General features: G+C 36.9%; 1 protein-coding gene across 2 annotated transcripts in view; it reads right to left on the bottom strand.

Annotated features, from left to right (window-relative positions):
• Ergic2 (ERGIC and golgi 2) overlaps positions 1–18047 on the bottom strand; it is a 78446-nt gene that overhangs the window by 47036 nt on the left and 13363 nt on the right. For both annotated transcript variants that reach the window (XM_078014974.1, XM_078014976.1), the window contains exons 4-7: positions 16382–16494; positions 14667–14757; positions 6430–6576; positions 3558–3757 (exon numbers count right to left, since the gene is read on the bottom strand). The gene's annotated coding sequence lies outside the window, so the exon portion shown is untranslated. The remainder of the gene's footprint in view (positions 1–3557; positions 3758–6429; positions 6577–14666; positions 14758–16381; positions 16495–18047) is intronic.

Raw genomic sequence — 18047 nt, 5'->3', positions numbered from 1 at the left:
ATCTATTCATCTGTTAACTCTTGTGAATTGAGGTGCAATAAATATTGATGTGGCTGTGTCACTGTAGTGTGCTGATATTAATTCCTTTGGATATATACTGAGAAGTGGTATAACTAGATAAAAGGGTAATTGTATTCCTAGTTTTTTGAGAAATCTCCATACTGCGTTCCAGAATGGTTGCACTCATTTGCAGTTCCACCAGCAATGTATGAGTGTGCCCTTTTCCCCACATCTTCATCAATACTTACTGTTTCTTGTATTCTTGATAGTTGTCATTCTGACTGAAGTGAGGTGAAATCTAAGTGTAGTTTTTAATTTGCATCTCTAATTGCTAGAGATGGTGAGCACTTTTTCATGTATTAACCGTTCATTTTTTTTCTTTTGAGAAGTGTCTATTTAGTTCCTTTGCCAATTTATTGATTGGGTTGGTAGGTGGATGATTGGTGTTAATCTTTTTGAGTCCAAAAATTCCTTCTATCCAAGGTTCTTGGATTGAAGAATACTCTTTTGGGGTCCTTGATTATTGGAATCTATCAAATGTGAGGGATAATGAGTCACAGATAAGGACTATTGTGATTCCCCTATGTTTCCACCAAACAGGTTCATGCTGTATGTGGGCTGAGCCCTGCCATGTTTAATGGCATGTTTTCTGGGGCAGGGCTTAATTCACTCCAGAGGCTCCTCCCCCAACAACTTGTTATGGTTACACACACCTGGAGCTGCTACCCGTCCCAACTATCCTTGTATAATGTAGACTGGTCACGTGCCTTCTTATTTCAGAGGTCCCCAGGTGTGTCCCTGGTCATGGTAAATACCAGGAAAATACACAAATACTAGGCTGAGGTAGTTCCACAAGTGCTTTGGGAAGCAAACAGTTCAGTGAGTACTGCACTAGAGAACAAAGCATGGGAACATGAAAACAGAGCAATCCACCAGCTTGGTCCTAGTGTTCTCGGACCCATCCTCCTCAGTAAACCACATGCTAGGCTCTTGCTCCTCACCATAGAGGGCAGTACAACCAGTCACTGGTCACAGGTTATAGTGTCCTCTGCAGTCTGATCTCCTTACTGTTTAAAGGGTTCAGGGGGTATGCCACTCACCCTCTTCATGACTGTCTTTTGTGCCAATCTCCATCTTACCAGGGTAGCATGGTGTCCTTAGGATACTGAATTGTGATTGTTCTGTTTTCTGATCCAGCATAGATAAGTTCCAAACAATAAGCCCACTCTCAGGATGGCTTCTGGTTGAAGCACTTCCAGATAACCTACAGCAAGTGCTGCAGTAGATTTTTCTCCTGAGCTAACCTATTATGGAGTAGTTTCCAGCCTAACTTCCTACACTGGATTTAAAGCTTCCAAGCTCTATGGGTTTCTCCTGAGGCTAGTAATGCCAGTCATTGTTTATTGCTGAGGATGCCTACACCGTCCAGGCTTACCCTGGGCTTGGGCTTGGGGCATTGGTTCCTCTTCCCCTGGGAAGCCAGGGTTGAAGTTGCAGACTGCTTCATACTTTCCTCTGAGTTGCCTTTCTGCTTCTTCATGCTTTTAGCTTTCCCATCACCTCTTGATTTCAGGAGCTCCTTGTTTTCTCCTTGAAATATAGCTTGTCCTAACTTTTCACTGGAAGTATCTTGCAAAGGATACTTGTATTCTATTATCTTATCCAGAAGTCTCCATGAATGATCTTAATAATATGCATTGGATTCTGTTGGCTGATATTTTCTGAGGATTTTTGCATGTATGTTCTTCAGAGTGTTATCCTCTAGTGGTTTTTTTTTTTGGGGGGTGTGTGTGTGTGTGTGTGTGTGTGTGTGTCCTTATCTGGTTTGGGTATTAGGGTAATGCTGGTCTCATAAGATGTGTTTGAAAGAATTCCTTCCTCCCCTATTTTTTATAATACCATAAGGAGAATTGGTATTAGATTTTTAAATGTTTGATAGAATTCATGGGAGGCTTTTTTTTTTTGTATTGGGCATTGAACCCAGGAGTGCTTTTACCATTAGGCTACATCCCTAATCCTTTCTTTTTATTATTATTTTTTATTTTGAGACAGGGTGTTGCTAATTTGCTAAGGCAGCTTTGTGCATTGCAGAATTGTTTGCTGACTGGCTTGGAGAAATCCCCACACGCTTAACCTCATGAAAGTCTTCTGTGTTGTCATTGTGTGAAAGAGAAAACTCACCTTCTCTTACCTGAAGCCTAGGTAAGTGTTTTATTGTCTTCTATTTTCATAAATTTGTCTTTTTTAGACATTTTATATGATTAAAAAATCAACATGTATAGCCTTTTACGAATGGCTTCTTTCAGTGAGTATGATTTTGAGATTCACCCATGTTTTAAAGTATTTTTGTAACTATTCTCATTTGTTCAAAAATATTTTAAGGATCCAGAGAAAGGGGAAGCTTATTTAAAAGCTTTATTCTAAGAAAATTCACAGGATACTAGCTAACATGTATTGGAAACTTAGTAGGTGTTTTCAGTGGTTTGAGCTCCTTTATCTTCACAATATCACTATGACTATTTTAAAATTATTATTACTACCTGCCCTTTATGATGAGGAAATGAAAGTGCAATTAGGTTAAACAATTTTTCCAAAGTCTTAATTAACACTCGCTAATGGTGGAACTGGGATTTGAACCCAAGAAGTCTGAATTCAGAATCAACATTCTGATCCCTAATCATGCATCAAAGTTATGGATATTATATGAGATTAGTTTTAATGATTAACTTAGCTAAATGGAAATGTCAGACAATATCTAGCTCCCGGAAGGTATACAAAGACTTATAAAACCCATTTCCCCTCAAGAGAATGGATGGGAGAAAAATAACTGCCAGTGTCCACTAAGCAGTTGGTAAATAGGCTCAATGTTATAAGTGACATCAGCAAGAATGAGTTACAGTGACACTTTGGACATTCTAGGAAATGGGAAAGGCTAAAGAGTGGAAGAGTTTGATGTTCTGAATGTGTGTGGGACTTCCAGTTTCCCATATAGGAGGAGAACACATGCTGCTATGAGAAGCTAGCATTATTAAAAAGGATTTTAGTATTTTATTTTGTGTACTGTCTGATCTAAACAGAAATATATGTAAGTTGTGGAGCAAGGTAATAAACATCTATAAAACCACATCCACCTTAACTTATTGTTATGGTTTGGATGTGAGGTATCCCCCCAGAAGCTCATGTGTGAAACAATGCAAGAAAGTTCAGAGGAGAAATGATTGGGTTGTGAGAATCTTAACCAAATCAGTGAATTAGTCCCTGATGGGATTAACTGGATGGTAGTTAGAGGCAGGTGGGGTGTGGCTGGAGGAAGTGGTTCATTGGGGTATATATTTTGTATCTGGAGAGTGTAGTCTCTCTCTGCTTTCTAATCATGATGTGAGCTGCTTCCCTCTGTCAACACTCATCTGCCACAGTGTTCTGCCTCACCTTGAGCCAGGGCAGCATGTGCCAGGATATTTTGGTTCTCTTAACTATGCTTTTGTCTCAGGTCTCTGGATCTTATAAGGTTTTCATTTCTTCCAGTGATTCCCAATAGTTTTCCCATGATTACTTACCTCAAAATGCAGCTATATGCCTGTTGCTTTGGTTCTTTTGTGTGTGTGTGGAGAAGCCGGTGAGAACTGGGAGCCTCTATTCCGCCGTCTTGTTCCTTTTCTTTATTTTACCTTTTCAAGAGTCTCTCATCTTTTGGGCTCAGCAGTTGTTTACATTGTCATTATTTGATAATTTGATTAAAATATACTTCTATAAATATCTGTAGGAAATAGAAAAATGAAAGTGGTATTGCTAATAAAGCTGAAACAGACATCAGGGTATGTGCTAAAAGCTGTTTATCGTCAGTGAGAATTATATACTTATTAGCCTTCAGATGTTGAGTATATGTTAAACTGACAAAAGAACATTAAATGTTGAAACTATCATTAAGCAAGGGCTTGCTGCCTGGTACACATAGAAACCACTACTGTGACCCCAGGCTTTTGCAAAAAGAAAAGGCTTTATTGCATCTTCAACCAGCAAGAAGGCCAAAAGTTTAAAAGGAGCTTAAATCTACTTCCTTAATCAATTTGTAGCAGGGGAATTTATAGGAAGAGAGATGGGAGAAATTGCTTGTTGGATGGATGGCATGTTTCTTTGCAGTGGGTGGGGGTGTGTGTTTTACATAGAGGATTTTGAGCTTTTGTTGTTATTGATCAGATGAGCTGGCTTTTTCTGCTCATGTCCACTATTAAAAGCTGGTTCCAAATACTAGGAATAATTAGTGGGATGTATGGAGGCTTTCCTGAAAAACAAATTGAGAATTTTGTTAATTACTTTATGTTCAGACATGAACATGTCTCAGCCAGCTTCAGTACCCCCTTTGTTTCTTCATTCTTTAATCTTGAGAGGCTGGGGTAACCTCTATTGTGGCTATATCCTTGCTGAACCAGGGTATAGTTAGGCCTAAGTTTTGGCTGGAGGAATGAGTCTCTCAGGTAGTATAAGAATCACTAGTGGAAGGCCACTATTTTGTGACCAATCAAAAACAGAATAAGTGTTACCTTAAACTGAAGGACAGAACATAAAAAGGAACCTAGTCTAGGAGAAAACCAAATGAAGGTATCTGAAAAATGGTAAGGGAGGCCAACTCAAAGGGTTAGGGTATCTTTCATGACTTGGCCAGATTTAAAATTTTAGATACTTTTAATTCTATATATTGAGATGTGTTACTATATATGCAACAGCTATATTTATTATATCATAGATTCACCCTTGTGAGGACACTAGGAAATCAAGAGCCATTCTCTTAATCAAAGATACATGGGCCAGAGATTCCATTGTGGTCTTTAATAGGCTCTTTTTATTGTGGGGATCATTACACCAACTACATACTAGAACCCAGTTTTGCTATGTGTTGGACTCTATAGTCAGTGTGACTTTTGTTTCAAAAAACTATTATCGTTTTTCTTTTTCTCAGTCTCACATGAGTCCAGGAGTTAACTCTTAAATGTTTATTATTTAATTAGAACTGGCTGAAATAACCTTCTATTAAGCCACCTGGAATAACCAACAGATTTAAAATAGGTAGAGAAAAGAAACTGGACAGAAAACTAAAAGCCCTTGCATATTCATCTATAACTACAGTTTTAAGAATTATCTTAAGAGTGTTTATAAGAAAAAATTTAATTAAGTATGTCAATCAAATAAAACATCAAAGTAGATATATATAACCGTAAGCAAATTTAGCAGGAAAAGGCCATAAGTTATTACCATGAGATTAATTAGTTAAAAATGCAGGAGAAACTCTATTAAAAAGAGGGAAGCAGCAGTGGGAACTCCCACCAAAACTATTCCTAGGAATGCTGAATCAGTTTACCTTGATGGGTTTGAATTAAATTCTGCCCAATGCTATCTCAAGGATCAATTTTGCAAGGTATCTGGAGCAAGTCAGTGGTGAGGAAATGTTGGGGGTCAGTAATGTGCTGGGTATGGGAATTCCCTCACAGAGAGTCACTTATAGGCCAGATGTTCCCCTTTATGTGTCTCAGAAAGCCCCCGAACACCAAGGGGTGCAGGGTAGCTCAGAGTATGGAGTTATGATTTGCTAAGTGTACCTCCCCAATGAGTTGTTAGGGTTCATTCCAGTCTAAGAGAGGAGTATATTCTTCTGAGGTGGCTCCCTGTAAGACCATTACATGGCATAGCTAATTTCCCCTGACACCTTCATCAAGATTTTAGATACCTAAAGCACAGACTAATAAACTAATAAACAAAAGAACCCATAAAACACATTAAACCAGAGTATATTTCCAAACCAGACCAAATCAAGTGAACAACGACAGTCCACAAGTTAAACCTTATTATTCTCCCTTTAGACCTGGATTCCATAGACTAGAATAAACCAGGACTTCCAAAGGGATTATTTTACTCCCAAAAGTAAAAAACAGAAGAAAAATTCATGCCTCTAAACCAGAGAGAAAATTAATTCATGGCCCAGTTGCCCTTAATAGGTTTACTCACCAGGACACATCTTGTTCTGGGATTAGTTTGTTTTTGCTAGTTAAAATGAAGTTAGCACTAAGAGCTGGTAGTGTTCACAGTGCAGGAGCAGGTTCAGGTGGCTGAGCCTTTCAGATGATCATCAGTCCTGGTGGCCACTGAAGGTCAAAACACAGAACTCTACCCCAGTGAGGAACCACATTGCCTAGGGCAGGTAGTTGAAGGTCTCAGATTCACATTTGGGTTGCCATAAATTGTTACTGAGCCAGGATCACTGCCTTGACACTCTTAGATGCCCATACCAAGGCACTGGGTTTTTACAAGAAAAGAGCTTTACTGTGTGTTCAGCTGGCAAGGAGGCCATGAGCTAAAATGTGCCTTCCTGATCTGTTGGTGGTGGGGGAGTTCACAGGACAGAAGATGGGAAAAGTTGCTGGTTGGGTGGCATACCTCTTTATGAGTTGCATTTTTCTCCTCTGCATGGAGAATATGAGCTGTGATGTCATTGACCAGATGAGCTGGCTTTTTCTGCTCATATTTGTTCTTGAAAAGCCCATTCTATTCCATGAGAATCAGTGGAAAATCTGGAAACTTTTCCTGAAAGAATTTTATTATTTAAGGAATTGATGTCTTTAAATTGATTGTACTTAGCCCGTTTCAGAACTACATCACTGACAATTATAACTAAAAGGACTAGGAGAAATTAAGTCAGGCAGTTTATGACATAAGAATAAACAAAAAATTCCAATAACCCAAATGACAGGATATTCAGAGTATATGAAATCGTTGATAGGGAAAGAGCTCACTGCAGATTTCTTTAACATAAGAAATGGTGTAGAAAACGCAAAAACCAAATCAACTGATATTTGAACTTTAAAGCTCAGCCCAGATATTACTTCTGCAAAACTTTCACCCATCCCTGCAGAAAGTGATGGTTGTTTCTAGGCTGCCAGCTCTCATAGCATGTTGAATGATAATTATTCTTATTTATTGTTCTTCTGGACTGGAATTAGATTTTAAAGATGAGAGAAACTCCCTCTATCTAGGTGCCTCTATCTATTCACAGTACATGCTCAAGAAGGCTTTTGAAAATAAACACGATTGAAAATTATTTCTTTAAATTTGGCTACATGATTCTTAGCTCATTTTGCACAATATATTGCTGTCTAATACATATATTGAACCAACATATTTTCCACATTGAAATGTAAGATGGAGAGTGATTTTTGGAAAGAAAGTCAAAGAAAGAAATAAAGCTTTATGCCCCTTCTTGGTTAAAATGGCTTTCAGCTAGAGGAAGTTTAAGTTAAACACCTCTAAAGTAGTAGGCCCTATTTAATAAAGGCTCTAATTTTAGAATGCTTCCACTGCATTCTAAAATCACAGCCAAACTAAAGCCAAAAACAGAGAACCAAATAACTCTCTGAAACTTTTAGGGAAATTCAGCAGCTTCTCTTGTCCTACAGGAGGTCACAGTAGATTGTGCTAGCGCCAAAATTAACTGCCAGAAGATCAAACAACAGGGGCGGGTACTATAGACAGACAGGTCTGACACTTTAACACAACCCAATTTTAATCCCCTTTAATGTCATCTGATCAAAAGATGAGGATGGATAAGAGACAAAGTAAAAATAGCACAAACCATATTAATGTGAGAATTGGATAATCCTTATTACAAATCTCATCTTTCATTTTCCTCAGAGTCTATATCAAAAAGTATTACCTAGATCAATGAAGGCAGAACTGTTAGCCTAATATTCATGTCAGAGATTTTTTAGTGAATACCAAGACACTGAAAACATTTCCTCTTTGTAGCACTTACAAAAGAGAGGCAATATTGAAGAAAAAAAGGTAGAGTTCAGAGAAAGAGGGATTAGAGAGGAGAGTGAGGTTGAAAGTATAAGGGATTGAGAGAGTTGGAGAAAGGGAGGAGAAGGAGGTTGGTTTAAAGAGAAAGGATTGAGAGGTTAAGAGGGAGAAAAGAAGGGGGTTGGGGCAGAAAAGAGGACAAAGGGGTTAAAGGAAAATAGGTAGGAGAGAGAGGCTGAGAAAATTTGAGAAAAGAAAAAAGTTTTATTTTCTAATACAATTACAGAAATATCTTGTGCTCATACTTGCTGTCCAGTTTTCAAATGAAGAGTCATTAGACAAATATCAACTAATTTCACTGAAGCCTCAGTTACTTTCAGATTTTATTAAGGAGAGACACATTTTAACAACTTAATATTTTTTCAGAGAACTAAGGGTGCCTAACTTAAGTATATGAGCTTTTTTATTTTATTAATTTTGGAGGAAAATTTTGTATAAAGAGCACATACTAAACTGAACATTTTGATGTTACAATCAATTGTTATAAGACTCATATAAAATGTATTTTTAATCAACAGAAATTTCAGTATCATTTAAATCAAACTTTTATAGTAAAATTGTGAATTAAATAGGGAATCCCTGATTTTTTAAATTATTTGTGTATATAGTTGGCCTTCTATATCATGGATTCTAGACTCATGGATTCTAGACTCATGGATTCAACATCTGCAGATGGAAAATATTCAGGAAAAAAGTGTATCTTTACTCAACATGAACAGTCTTTGTCATTATTCCCTAGTGTATAACAACTATTTCTATAACATGTTGTATTAAGTGTAAATAATCTAGATGTGTTTGAAAGCACAGTGGAGAATATGCATAGGTGATACACAGATGTCACACCATTTTGTATAAGGGACATTTGCATCTACAGATTTTGGTAGTGGGAGAGGGAGTTCCTGGAACCAGTCCCCCATGTATACTGAGGGATGACTATATATATATATATATATATAATTTTTTGCCTACTTCCTCATGAGTAGCTGTCTCATACCTATTTGCTTACTGATCATATGCTTTTGGAATACTGTAATCTTGGAAACCAAATGACAAATTTTGGTCAAAATGTATTAAATAAGAAAAGGGACTCTGAACATTTCTACAATGTACATTGGCATCTAGTCTTTTGGTTTTGGCTTAGGGGCCTTCCTTAACTCCTTTCTCACTGATATGTGCCTATAGTTTGGAGAGATGAGGATGTTGGAAAACTAAGTTAAAGATAGGTTAAATAACTTATAAGCATTATAATATTGTAAAATTTTATCAAAAAACTCAAAATCAAGTGATTTACCTTATAATTTTTTTAATGTACACTGCCCAATGAAATTGTGAAACTGATAGGGATCTTTTCTAACTGCTGAGGGCCTATCCCTGTAAATTAAGAATTTTATGTATTGAATAATCTGCCTTTTTTATCTTCCAGTGTTTGCCAAAGAAGAAAAATGAATGTGATGACTTACATGTGGCATGCAAGATATAAATTGAATGACAGTTCAGATTGTGAGTTCCCAGGAGACATGAAAAAACATTTAACTTCTGTAAAAGAATTTAATATTTTTAAACATACACATATACTGAATACAGCCTCCTTAATGACAAAGGTGGTTGGAAGTGACACTAAATTTTTTCACTGTCAGGGACAAGAGACTTTCTTTATGGTATACTGTCATACATTTCCTGTTTCTAAACACAAGGGCATTGTGCTGCTCTTTCGGTGGTGACACAGAACAGTTTCAGATGTAATCCAGTCCCCATAGGCAGAAATGCTCATGAAAATTGACTGCAGTGGGGTGGCAGTTATTGCTGCTCCGGCTCAGAATGCTCATGAACTTGGTGTGCCCATCCTGCGAATATTACAGTGATCCTCTAGAATTTCCCCTGCAACCAGCAGAGAATCCTCTCAGCTGTCTGATTCATGGCAGACACTAACCCTAACTACATAGAGTGACCAAACTATACACACATCAACACTCTATGTCTCGGATTTCTGTTTTTTTGTGTACAGCAGAACAGATGTCACACCATTTTGTATAAGGGACATTTGCATCTGCAGATTTTAGTAGAGGGGGTTTCTGGAACCAGTCTCCCATGTATACTGAGGGATGACTCTCAGGTAGTTGACTAATGTTATGGATTGTTGGATTGGATTAAAATCCAATACTTTCAAGGAGAGGCTGAAAGATACATTTAGTACAGCTTCATTTAATAATGACAGGAGATTGCTATGCAGAAAATTTCAAGCATCTACTAAAAATAAATAGTACCTAATTCAACTATGAACTTTAGTCATTAAAAATAATTTTGGGCCAAAAACAGTTGATTATCAATAATTTCACATAGTTAAATGTTTTCATGTTTCATTTAAAAACTACCATGCATTTATACCTCATTATGTTCAGCAAATACTCATTGATGAGATATGCTGAGAAGAAAACTCTTGGATTCATCAATGCAGTCCTTGAACTACCATGCATAAGGATGATTCTGCAGCTTCCCCAAATATATTGATGTTTTTAAAATATAGTCCCTGGTAGTTTCCACAAAATGTACTGTCAGCAATACCTTAGCTTGTGTACAATTTTAGACAATTCATCTCCCAGTAGAAAGAGAATAAAAGACATGATCTAGGCAAATGCTTTATTAATACAAATCATTGTACATATTAATGTGATTCAGTGTTTTATTTGCATACAGTGTGTATTGATCCATCCAAGCCCCTCTCCTCCACATCTTTCCCAGACTCCAGTAATCACTATGCCACTTTGAGGTTAACTTTTTCTTTAGTTTCATACATGAGAGAACATAAGATACTTGTCTTCCTGTGTCAGGCTTATTTCACCTAATGTCCTCTATTTTCATCTATTTTGCTCCAAATAGCAGAATATTCTTTTATTCTTTTTTTTTTACCAGATAATAACTGCATTGTGTATTTACAGCACATTTCTTTTTCCATTCTTCTGTTGATGAGCACCTATGGTGATTCATTGTCTTAGCTTTTGTGAATAGTGCTGCAGTGAACATGGGTATACAGCCATGAGTGTTTTGTTTTATGCTGACTGCATTTCCTTTAGCTATATACTCAGAAATGGGATAGCTGGATTTTTGCTTAAAGAAATTCCATACCATTTTCCACATTGAATTTTCTAACTTACATTCCCACCAACCATGTATAAGAGTTCTTTTTTCTCTACATACCAGCATTTGTTATTTTTAGATTTTGTAATAATTATTCTAACCAGGTTGAAATGTTATCTTATTGTAGTTTTGACTTGTATTTCCCTGACAGTTAATGATGCTGAGCATCTTCTCATAAATTTGTTGGCTATTTGTATTTCTTCTTTTGAGAAGTGACTATCTAGATCATTTGCCCATATTTTAATTAAATCACTTTGTTTTTTAGTTAAATTTTTTTAAAAGTTTATAAAAGATATGAACCCACTATTAGTTGAATAGCAGCTGGCAGGTAATTTTTTGTTAATTGTTCCTTTTGCAGTACAGCAGCTTTTTTGATCCCACTTGTCAACTTTTGATTTTGTTTCCTGTGCTTTCAAGCTACTATACAGAAAACCATTGCCTATACCAATATCTTGAAGTGCTTCCTCTATAATTTCCTCTAGTAGTTTCATAGTTTCAGGTCTTATATTAAGGTCTTTGTCCATTGTGAGTTTATTTTTGTACAGGATGAGGTATAAGGGTTAAGTTTCAATCTTATACTTGCAAATATCTGTGTTTCCTAGCACCCTTTGTTGAAGATGTTTTTTCTTGAATGTATATTTTTGGCATTCTTTTTTGAGAATCAGTTGGCTATAGACACTTGGATTTGTTCTTGGGTTGGCTCTCTATACTGCTTTTATGCCCATATAATTGCTGTTTTGGTGATGGCTCTGTAGTATGTCTTGAATGAGCCATTTTGATGCCTCCAGTGTGTGTTTCCCTGGGAGAGTTGGTGGAAGGAATCACACTACCCCCTCTCTGACAAACCAAATCCTGGCAGCATTGCTTGATCTAGTAATGTGCAGAGTCTGCTGGTGGTGGGAACTGTGTAGGTGTGGTGGCAGCAGGAGTAGTGGCGTTCCTTTGCTGCTTTTCTGGGTGTGCCTGCCCAGGAATAGGATTTCATCCCCCAAGTCTTGGCATGCCTGGGGACAGCACAAAAGCCAGGATTTTTCTCCCCAGATCTTTCATCTGTAGTACCCAGTAGAGAACAAGCAGTAATAGGTCATGGCTGGAGCCAGACAAAATTCCTGTAGGCCTCCACTGGCTCTGTGGACACCAGGTCAGGGTAACTGACAGTCAGGGGTTTTCTTCCCTCAGCTCCTTCAAGTGATTAAGGAGTGAGTGAGAAGAGAAGGCAGCCAGTGCTGGGCAAAAGTTCTCTGTTAACCCTCTCAGCCCATGTGTTCTAGGGACAGGATGACAGCCAGAGAATCTGGTGGCTCAGGTCTCCCCAGTGGCCTGCAACAAGCCTCTGTGGGTAGAGCAATAGTAGAAACCCCTGGGGTTCTTCCCCTACCCTGTTAGTATGCAGGGCTGGGTGGTGGGAACCTCCTGGATGACTGCCTTAAGTCCTAGCACTGACATGAATCCACATGCAACTCTCAGAGGGTGGTGCCCTCTGTGTCATAACAGCCATTGTCTAAAGTTCAGGGCAGTCAGCAGATTTGAGTCACTCAAGTGGGCCAGGTTTGGTTTGCTGAGCCAATGCAGTGAAATGTTCTGGGGAATATTCACAGAGATGGGAATATACAGGGATTTCTGACCCATAAAGTAATTCAAATTTAGACAGTAGGTCCTTTCTTAAGATGACTTCTGGCTATAGCACCCTGGAGATTCACTAGGAGATAATGTGAAGTCATTTCCAAAGCAAGATTACTGTGCAGATTTCAGATTACTTATCTCATTAGGCTGCAAGTCTGTGAAGGTCTTGAAACACTCAAGAGCTAGGATTGCCAGCATTGGTGCTAATAGCATTTGCTGGGATTTGCTTTCACCCTTACCCTGCAGAGAGGAGACCTCCCTTCTTCTAGCAAAGAAATTGGGCCAGCAGATATCAGGATATTTTGTTTCTTTTACCATGTTATTATCCCAGGTTTCTGAATTTTAGGAGGATCCATTTTTTCTGTTAATTTCCAGTGTTCTCCCACAATCACCTACTTCAAAATGCAGCTGTATATCTCTTGCTCTGGTGATTCTTTGTGGAAGATCAGGTGATTGCCAGGCACCTCTATTCAGCCATTTTATATACCAGTTTACAAAAATGCTATTAAAGGATAATTTTTTTTAAAAAAAATGCCCTGTTGAAGAGGTAAATCCCACCCATCCATCTCTGAGCAGTTCTCTGATATTAGGCTATTTGTAAAGAACTAATTTTATTCCACTTTGGCTTATACCACAAAAAACAAAAAATATTTTATGTGGGTTATTTCTTATCTTTACAACAGTCTTAAAATAGAAAAAATAACACTATTTTATAGAAGGAAAAGACCAAGTTTATACCCAAATCAGATACAAACAAATGAAACAACCAGTACACTTTATTTTTAAATTTTAAGTCCTGCTGTATGCAAAGGTGCATGTCTGTAACCCCAGCAATTTGAGAAGTTGAGGCAGGAGGATTGCCAGATGGAGGCCAGCCTCAGCAGTCTAGAAAAGGCCTATGTAACTTTTGTGAGACTCTATCTTAAAATTAAAAATATAAAGAGCAGACATTATAGCTCAGTGGTAAAGTGCCCCTGGGTTAAATCCCCAGTTTTATTTATGTGTGTGTGTGTGTGTGTGTGTGTGTGTGTATTCTCTTTCTCTCTCTCTCTCTCATATATATGTATCTCATATATATTTATTCTAGTAGTTTCATGGTGCTCACTCTCATTCTTTTGACTTGACTTTTACTGAACAGACTTTATATGTTTAAGTACTATCTGAAGGCTGACAATTGAAATTTCATTTATAGTTTATTTGTAACTTGTCCACTCAGTGGTAGAGTACAGTGGAAGCAAGACCAAAGTCATGCTTTGATCTTTGTATGGGCTAGGTATTTTCACATAATCTTCTCACCTATTTACACCATCTTATCATTTCAGAAAAATGCTTTGTTCTCTGGGAACAAGCTCATATCTTCCAGTATGGGTCTTCCCAGTGGTAGCATCTATACTGATATGAAAACAACTGTGTGTGTTTACCATGGAGCTGGAAAGTAACTACATATAAATGAGATATATAAATATTAGGTAATAAAATTACATATTCCCTAATACATAAGATTTTGCAATACCACTAAATTAGTATTATTGAATATAATGGCCTAAAAACTGAGTAGTCTCCTTTAGACCCATTATTATAAAAACGTTTGCTACTATCATTCCTACTAAAATGAGAAAACTGAAAATCAGTAAACACTATACTCTCAGACATCACATATTTGTTTAGAGTCTAATAATGGTGGAGGTGGGGAGTATGCTCACTTTGTAGTTCACTTGTTCTTCATCCAGCAGTCATGTCATACATTTGAAGAGTAATTTTATTTTATAATCTTCCCCTGATAAATGTATTAGGGATACAAACTCTCCTAATTTAAAGTATTTGAAAGAGAAAGGCACTTATTCCTTAGTGATATTAATATTGTCTATATTGCTTGTTCTTCTAATGGCTCTAGGAATATCTACTTTGACTAAATTGTACCTTTTTAAAATCTGATTTAACAAGTATTCCAAAAAGATGTTATCTATTACTATTCACAAGGGATCTTCCCAGTTTACCTATTGTCAGGGTGGTCCAGATATTACTATGCCATCCTGGGACAATAGGAACACATGACCTACCTTCAGATGTGGAGATGTTTCTCATTCATGACCATCTTTTACAATGCATCTGTCTTTTTGTCTGTGCCTCCAGGATATCACATTGTTGAATCTGAAGTGGCAATGGAGATAATTATGTTTCTTATTCACCGTTGTTACATGAGGAATGCAGAAGAAACCACATTTGTATTAAATTTTTAAGATATTTGTATGTCTAATTCTACATAGGTATAGTTATGTGTGTAAACATTCACTTTTTTTCTTATCACCAAAATTTTATTTGTATTCAACGTGTATGTACAACACCCAGACACAACATACAAAGTTGTGTTTACTTTTCAATGATGTTTCACTTCATTTTTAGCCAGACTGTTTACATATTTAAATGTTTAAACACATCTGCTATGTTGGTCCACTTATTTCAATGATTTGTTCTTTATTTTTACTGTTATATCTTAATAAAATTGTATAAAACTCTGTAGCAAGATTTGTACTGCTTTCACAAATGATTATTGCTCTATCATATTTTCTGCCAAATCTCCTTGATCTAAAATTTTTCCAATGTCAATATATTATATATTTTGGCCACTTTTCTTATTCTGATTTTTTTTCATTTACTAAACTATCACTGCATATAGATCCTCTATGTCATTCTTTTTAGTAGCACAGTATTCAAATAATGAATATACCATAGTTAAATCTCACTGTTTAACATTTTGGCTATTTTTATTTTTTCTTCTTATAAACTGCATTAAGCATCTCAGCTTACAACTCTGCATTTGTACCAGTATTCCCTGGAAGGTAAAATTGCTGGACTATGAGGCATGATTTAATTGAATAATATTGCTAACTTGCCTCATTTTTGGAAAAAAGGGTTGCAACAACTTATTGCATTGTCCCCTACTGTGCTTGATTTAGAAATATGTTAAGAATATTAAAAATATTCATGCCTTAAATCCAGTGATTCTACTCCTGGGAAATTTATCTGAAGGCAATCCAAAATCTGGAAATATTTATATATAAGGGTAGTGAATCCAACACTAAGTTTAGAAAAGGGAACGGTATTTTATGAGAATTATGGAAAGTCTACCATATGATCATTAAAATTATACATTAGGGGTATGGCTCAGTGGCAGAACACTTGCATGAGGCTCTGGTTTGATTCCCAGTACCATCAGAAAAATAAATAGTATTTTAAAGCAACCTTTAATGATATAAAGCAATGCAAATAATCCAGAGTAGGAAAATATACAATATTTATTATTGCAAAAATTTCAATACAGAATAGTATAGAAAATACATGAAGATAATATACTCAAATGTTCGTATGAAACATATGGCTAGATCGTAGGTACAGGCACGGAAATTATAGATCTGTAATGGGAAATTGATTGTCTATAATGGGAAGAAGGATATCTCTCACTCTTAACTTTGAAATTTATGGGTACAGATATAAAGATACTGAATATTCGTAGGGAAAAGGGAATAGAAAGTTTTGTGGTATTCTTGACATTAAGTGGTAGTAAGCAAGGTCCTTGGAGAATAGGAAAAAGGGATCAAGATGGAGCCTAAGGCAGACAGGCTAGAGAAAAAGAGTCATTTATAATTTACAAATTTTAGAAGAAATAATAATGCAGGCACACAAGGATTGTTGCATGCTTGTGTAAGTCAGCTGTTTGCCACTGACCAAAATACCTGAGAACAACTTAGAGAACAAAAGTTTAATTTTGACTCACAGGTTCAGAGGTCTCTGTCCAAAGTCAGCTGACTTCATTGCTCTGTGCCTAAGGTGAGGCAGAACATCATGGCAGAAGGATGTGGAAGAAGAAAGCTGCTCAGCTCATGGCAGCTGTGAAACAAGATGACCAGGTAAATGATAAACCCTTCAAGAACATGTCCTCAGTGACCAACTTTCTCCAACTAGGTCCCACCTCCCAGTAGTCATTTCAGTTATGAGGTCAAAGCCTTAATCATTACCTAAAAGTCCCACTTCTGAACCTTGCCACTTTGGGAATCTTGATTTCAACAAATGAGCTTTTGTGGAGACATTCTAGATACAAATCATGAAATTTTAAGTACACTAAACTTCATCATTGTTATTTCTCAAGAGCCATTGGTTCTCAATTGTGTTTGCATGTTTTAATTTCCAGGAGTTTATAAAATGCCAATGTCAGGTTCAGGAAAGACTACAATAGCCAGCATGTTGGCATATGCCTGTAATCCCAGGGACACAGGAGACTGAGGCTGGAGAATTGCAAGTTTGAGGCCAACCTCAGCACTTAGCGAGACTCTGTCTTGCTATAAAAAAAATAAAAAGGACTTGGGGATATAGCTTAGTGGTAAAGTGCCCCTGGGGTTCAGTCCCTACTCCAAAAAGAAAAGGGAAAGGGAGGGAGGGAAATAAGATACAAGATCAATATAGAAGCCAATTACATTTCACATAGAATGCAAAATTAGAAATGCAATACTGAAATATACATACACATAGGGCTTCTATACTAGGAATTGCATATAGGATGAAACAAAATCAAAGATCTAAGGGGAAAATCATAATATTCATGGATTGGAAGACTCATCATAAAGACAAACTTTTTCTAAATAACCTGAGCTACAGGTTTAATACAGTTCCTGTGAAAATTACAACAAGCTTTGTGTAGATATAAGCAAACATATTTTAAAATTCATAAGGCACAAACCTAAGGATAGCTAAAACAATCTTCACAAAAAATAAGTTGGGAGGAATCACTTCTTGATACAAAACCTACTACATAACTGCAGTAATCAAGACAGTGTGCTATTGATCAAAAGAACAGACATCCAGAAATAGAATCCACTGACTTCTGGCAGATTCATAACAGCAGTTTGATGGAGGAAAGACAGCTTTTCAACATGCGGTACTGGAGCATTTGGATAGCCTAATGCCAGTGGCGGGAAAAGCATGCTTCAACCTAAAACTAAAATTTTCAGAAAAATCAAAGGAAAACAATCTTCAGGACTATGTTAGTCACCTTTCTGTCACTGTGATAAATTCATGAGATAAAAAGCTTGTATGGTGCAAAAGTTTATGTGCCTCCGGGTTTCAGAAATTTCAATTGATGGTTACTTGTTACAGGTTTAATTTTATTTTGTTCCTTTGGGTCTATGGTTACTCAGTGTATCGTGACTGTAAGAGCATGGAGCAGAGGAAATCTCTTCTTCTCATGGTGGCCAGGAAGCAAAAGAAAAGGTTCTGGGGTTCTCAATATCCCCTTTAAAGGCATACCCCAATGACCTAACTTCCTTCCACTGGGTTCTACCTCCTAAAGGTTACACTGCCTTTCAGCAGTGACACAGGATGATGACCAAGTCTTTAGCATATGGGCCTTTGAGGGTTATTTAAGATTGAGACCATAACATAACAAG

This window comes from Ictidomys tridecemlineatus, chromosome 6 (genome assembly GCF_052094955.1).
Source record: "Ictidomys tridecemlineatus isolate mIctTri1 chromosome 6, mIctTri1.hap1, whole genome shotgun sequence".
NCBI classification, from domain to species: domain Eukaryota; kingdom Metazoa; phylum Chordata; class Mammalia; order Rodentia; family Sciuridae; genus Ictidomys; species Ictidomys tridecemlineatus.
Note: the sequence above shows the minus strand (reverse complement) of the source record. Positions and strands in the feature narration are given on the sequence as shown.